Source organism: Budorcas taxicolor, chromosome 7 (genome assembly GCF_023091745.1).
Source record: "Budorcas taxicolor isolate Tak-1 chromosome 7, Takin1.1, whole genome shotgun sequence".
NCBI lineage: Eukaryota > Metazoa > Chordata > Mammalia > Artiodactyla > Bovidae > Budorcas > Budorcas taxicolor.
In genome coordinates, this window is record NC_068916.1 from 25,896,066 (window position 1) to 25,902,065 (window position 6,000).

Here is a 6,000-nt window from a genome sequence, read left to right on the forward strand (position 1 = left end):
GGAATTCAGCATTTATTGATTTAAGCAAATAGTAAGCACCTACTATGTGCTTACTATGATGCTGAAGCTGAAACTCTACTTTGGCCACCTGATGTGGTCAACTGACTCACTGGAAAAGCCCCTGATGCTGGGAAAGATTGAAGGCAGGAGGAGAAGAGGACGACAGAGGATGAAATGGTCGGATGGCATCATTGACTCAATGGACGTGAGTTTGAGCAAGCTCCGGGAGTTGGTGATGGACAAGGAAGCCTGGCATGCTGCAGTCCACGGGGTGGCAAAGAGTCCGACACGACTGAGCGAGTGAACTGAACTGCAGTAGAGGGTAGGATATGTGTGTAAGATGGAGGTACCAAATTTTTCATAGGATGGCCCCAGTGAGAAGGTGACATTTGACTGTGGAAATGAATGATGCAAACATTTGAGAAAAGAGTGTTCCAGGCAGAGGAGAAGCAAAGGTCAGAAGGTGAGAGCATGCCCAAAATGTTGATGGAATTGCATGTAGGTGGATGTGGCTGAAGCCGTTTAAGGGTTAAGGAGAATCAAAGGAGATTTAAATCAGAATTTAGGGATTGGGGACATGAAGACCAGATTGTGTAGTACCTTTTTGTCTTTTAGTTTGAGTGGAATGGTATGTTAGTTTGGGCTGCCTTTTCACTATGTCCTCAGTGAAGACACAGGAAGAGGAAGAGAACTCTGGTGTTGCTTCTTCTATAGGGCACCATTTCTATCTGATCAGAGCTCCACCCTTATGACTCATTTTAACATTAATTACCTCCTTAACGCAGTATCTTCAATATGGTCAAATGCGGGTGGCACTAGTGGTTAAAAAACCCACCTGCCAATGCAGGAGATGTAAGAGAGTTGAGTTTGATCCCTGGGTCAGGAAGATCCCCTAGAGGAGGAAATGGCAACCCACTCCAATATTCTTGCTTGGAGAATCCCATGGACAGAGGAGCCTGGTGGGTTACAGTCCATGGGGATCACAGAGTCGGACACGACTGAGTGAGCAGTAAGCAAATGTTAAGAGAGATTGCTACAATCCAGAAAGTTATATTGTGGGTTTTGGCCACTGTGTGGAGCAGTGGAAATGGGAGGAAAGTGGTCAGACTGTGTGGAAGCAGTAGAAAATGCTGATGGATATGGAATATTGACTTCCCTGGTGGCTCAGACGGTTAAGCGTCTGTCTACAATGTGGGAGACTGGGGTTCGATCCCTGGGTTGGAAAGATTCCCTGGAGAAGGAAATGGCAATCCACTCCAGTACTATTGCCTGGAGAATCCCATGAACAGAGGAGCCTGGTAGGCTACAGGCCATGGGGTCGCAAAGAGTCCGACACGACTGAGCGACTTAACTTACTTACTTACTTATGGAATATTGAAGAGAGTTCAAGACTTTTGGCCTGGGCAACTAGAAAAATGGTGTTGCAATTTTCTGAGATGAAGAAGATGGTGAATGTAGCAGACTTGAGTTGGAGGAATATCAGAAGTTCAGTATAACATGTCTGTTGAAGGAAACAAAGAAATGTATAGTAATAATAAATAGTAGCCACTCATATAAATGTGTGATTGCAAACCGAGAAGTTTTGGGACAGAGGGGAATATGGTATAATGAGAATGCAAAAAAGAGGGACCAAACTTAGGTAGGAGTGACTGTTCATTGAGGTCTGAAGGATGATTAGAATAAAATTTTAACTTTCATGGGGGTTTTAGAAAAGGGAAATATCATGAGCAAAAGCCTTCTTAGAGTGAATATGACCACTTTGGTTAAAGCACAGGGATTAAGGGACAAGTGTGATAAAAGAGGTCTATTCCAAAAGACCTATAAAACCTATAAACTGGGTTTCCAGGGAGATTGAGGGGGCAAATGATCAGGTTTACATTTACTAAAAGTCTCTCGTTATATTGCAGGCGGAAGACTGGAGAGGAGCAAGAATAAGTATGGCAAGACAGGATGCAATTTCAGTAATCTAGGCACGAGATGATAGTAATTATAGGAGCTGATATTTAGAGAATTTATGTCTTATACACTATGCTAAGCTCTACATTTATAATCTTATTCAATCCTTACAACAACACTATGAAGAATATCATAGTATTATCCCTGTTTTTACAGATGGAGAACTTGGTTAAGGAGGAGTCTAAGAAATTTGCCTGAGGTCACTCAGTCAAAATTTAAATTCAGAAAAATTTCTCCACTAGTCAAGCTATAGAAGTATGGATTATGGGGGCTGCAGAAAAACGAGGAAGGGGAAATTTTGAGAAACATGGTACTTCAGAGATAATGCAGAGGACTTGGAAATGGATTGAACGAATGAGGAAAAATAGAGGATAGCTTGAGTTTTCGCACTAGTTCACCTGGAATTAGATGGCAGTGACATTAGGAAGAATATTCTAAAACTAGTTTTGGAGATGAACTTGAGAAATCTGGTCTGGGGCATTTTGGGCTTTGAGATATCCAAGTGGAAAATTAAGGAAGTGTTTGGCCACGCTGGTCTTTTGCTCAAAAAAGAAGTTTTTACAAGAGTATAAATGTGAAGGTTTTTCTGCAAATAGATGATAATTGAGAACATGGGCATAAAGACAGTCACTCAGGGAGATGCTATAGAGCAACACTGTGTAATAGAATGTTGGAAATATTCTATTTCAGTGTTGCCCAATACCATGAGCCACTTGTGGTTTTTGAGCCCTTGAAATGCCTAGGGCAACTAAAGAATTGAATTTTTGTTTTATTAATTTTAGTTTATTAAATAGTCCCATGGCCTAGTGCCTTCCATATAAAACAGCATAGATATAGAGTTTAAAAAAGACCCAAGGCCCAGACTTGTGTGATTCCAACATTTGATGACTAACTTAAAGGAGAAGTGGCCTAAGATATGAGAAGAAACCAGATTTTCAAAGTAGGTTCAGCTGTGTTAAATGGGCCACGAGGTGGAGAACGGTTAAAGGTGAATATACATTGAATTTAGTGATGTGTTAGCCAACATGATGAGGGGGTAATGAGAGAGGGAGCAAGGACTCCGGGAGATAGAATCAAAGTATGCATGTGAAACACGTAGAGATATTGTCAGGAGAGGTCTTCTGTAAGTTGGTGTTCACAAACGTTTATCAGATATACTGGTTGTCAATTCAGAGACTAACTTTGAGAACAGACTCGTTGCAAGGGCCATGATGGAGGAGTAACCCAGGCATTTTGCTCGTCTTCCCCTTTCACCAGGAAGTCAGTCTGGCCAAGGTATGTATAAATGTCTTTAGAACTATATATTGAATGTACTTTGAATTTTAGGACTAGAAGGGACTTAGGATGTTGTTCCAAGCCTCTTATTTCACAACTGCTAAAATGTCCTGGAAGGAGATAAAAATTATGTTAGACCTACAACTCTTCATATCTTATAGCAACAGAAGATGTAAGGTATAAAACCATGTAGAGCCTTTAAAGTCACCGTTTTACTTATCTTTTTCTTTTTTTTTTCACAGTGAGTTTTAGTTAGCTGTGTTCACATTTTGCCTGGTTATGATTTCCCTTTTTTACTAGCTAGCAATCAATGTACAGATTAGGTCAATGGTATTTTTCTTGAGAAATAAAGTGATTATTATGGAAAAAGGCTTCCTAGAGAAGCTTGTGTATGCTGTGTTACAATTTTCATTTCTTATATAAGTCCAATCATATTCTTTTTTAAAAATATAGAGTTTTTTAAAAATCGTATCTGTTTATTTTTGGCTGTGCTGTGTTTTCATTGCTTTCTCTAGTTGCTGTGAGAGGCGGCTTCTCTTGGTTGTGGTGACTGCCTCTTGTTTCAGTGCCTCTTGTCTTGCTGTGGGGCACTGGCTCTGGACACGTGGGCTTCTATAGTTGCAGGACGTGTATTCAGTAGTTATGGCACATGAGCTTAGTGGCCTCAAGGCATGTGCTATCTTCTCAAAGCAGGGATCTAACCTGTTTCCCCTGCATTGGCATGTATATTCCTAATCCACTGGACCACCAGGGAAGTCCAAATATATATTAAGATTTTAAAGGCAGTGATAGAATTAAACAGCAATCAAAATCTGACTGTGCTTTTCATCTCAATAACATTTAAATTAGTATTTGTAAATTATATCTTTCCAAAAAGGTAGCCCAAGATTTTATTGAATTGAAATATTTTATGTTTTTTCTTATCCAAACAGTAAATTCCTGATAAAAACATTTAAAATAAACATAATCTGTCTTTTCTCCTTACTTCCACCTACACATGTGTTTGTCATAAGACTAATCAAGGATTCCACCTTCACTCAGATTTTCAGTTGAAAAGCTGTTTGTCTGCAGTGATTTACCTCGAATTCTGCAGGCAGTGAATATTTGCAAAAGAGTATAAGATTGTTATCAAATATTAATATTTCTCAAATAAATACTTTTACAAAATAGCCAAGTGATTACAATAATGGTCTCCAAAGCCAGACTACCTGGATTTGAGTCTCATCTTCACTAGTTACTAGTCCTATAGCTAGTGGGATGTCTGTGCCTCAGTTTCTTCATCTATAAAATGTGGATAATAATGGTACCTAACTCATAGAGTTATGAGGATTATGTGAATGACGATCTAGAAGGTTTTTAGGACAGTGCCTGATACATGGTAAGTCCTAATGTATATAAACATTAAATATTTGAAACATTTAATGTTTTATTGAAATTTAAAAAATGGTTCCAAGGCTAATCTTTTCAATTGTATCTTTTTTGGAGGGTGTGTCCTACTTCAGTTTTTAAATTTCGCTTTTTGTTTTGATTTTGAGAGGCTTTTAAATAATTTTTGACTGACATGTAAGCTGTCTTTTTCTGTTACAGATTTGGGAAATAGTACCTGTAATGCCATCAGACTAAAATAGCATTTACCTTTTGGTTTTTGATATTACAAGAAGATTTATTATGTATTCTGTAATTTTTAAAACTTACGGTAACATGACCATCTCTCTGTATATGTAATTATCTCGCAACCAATTGATTCCTAATGGCTTCATCATATTGCATCATCTGGATTTTCCATAATTTACTGACTCTACAACCTCTTTTAAATGTTTAGTTTACTTCCTTCCTTTATAAATATCGCAAACAATGCTGCGTTAAATATCTTTCTGTGCATTTAACTTTTTAAATAATTGGTTATTTCCTTAGGCTAAATTCCTAGAAGTGCAATTGCAGAATGGGTGTATTTTTAAAACTTTTGGCATACATTGCAAAATTGATGTTCAGGAAGGTTATGCAGTTTTATTCTTCTGTTAGCATTGTATCTGTGGAGAAGGAAATGGCAACCCACTCCAGTGTTCTTGCCTGGAGAATCCCAGGGATGGCGGAGCCTGGCGGGCTGCTGTCTACGGGGTTGCACAGAGTCGGACAGGACTGAAGCGACTTAGCAGCATTGTATTTGAGTGCCTGTCTCCCACCACCCTTGGAAATTCTAAGAAAGATCCTTCTTAATCTTTGTCACTCTCATTGTGCTAAGTTGCTTCGGTCGTGTCCAACTCTGTGACCCCATGGACTGTAGCCTGCCAGGCTCCTCTGTCCATGGAATTCTCCAGGCAAGAATACTGGAGTCAGTTGCCATGCCCTCCTGCAGTGGCTCTTCCCAACCCAGGAATCGAATCTGCATCTCTTATGTCTTCTGCACTGGCTGGCAGGTTCTTTACCAATAAAGCCACCTGGGAAGCCCTGTCACTCTCATTTGCAAGGCTTAATTTTCAGATTATCAGTTGCTAGTGAGGGTGAACTTTTGAAAACCTACCAGTCATTTATATATCATTATTCCTGAATTGCCCATTGATATCTATAATAGACAGTGGCTGTATCCTGGGAGTCTGGCTTCCACTCTGCCTTGTTTTGGTACGAGCATACAAATGGGTTTTTTGGTGGTGGAGGCTGGTGTATGGCCTCTCTGTGCAGTTTTAGAAGGACAGAATATTAGAGGACCTGGATCACTCCAGTCAAACTCTGAGCACATGACCAAGTGTGCCAGTCTGTTTCTTCTAAGAG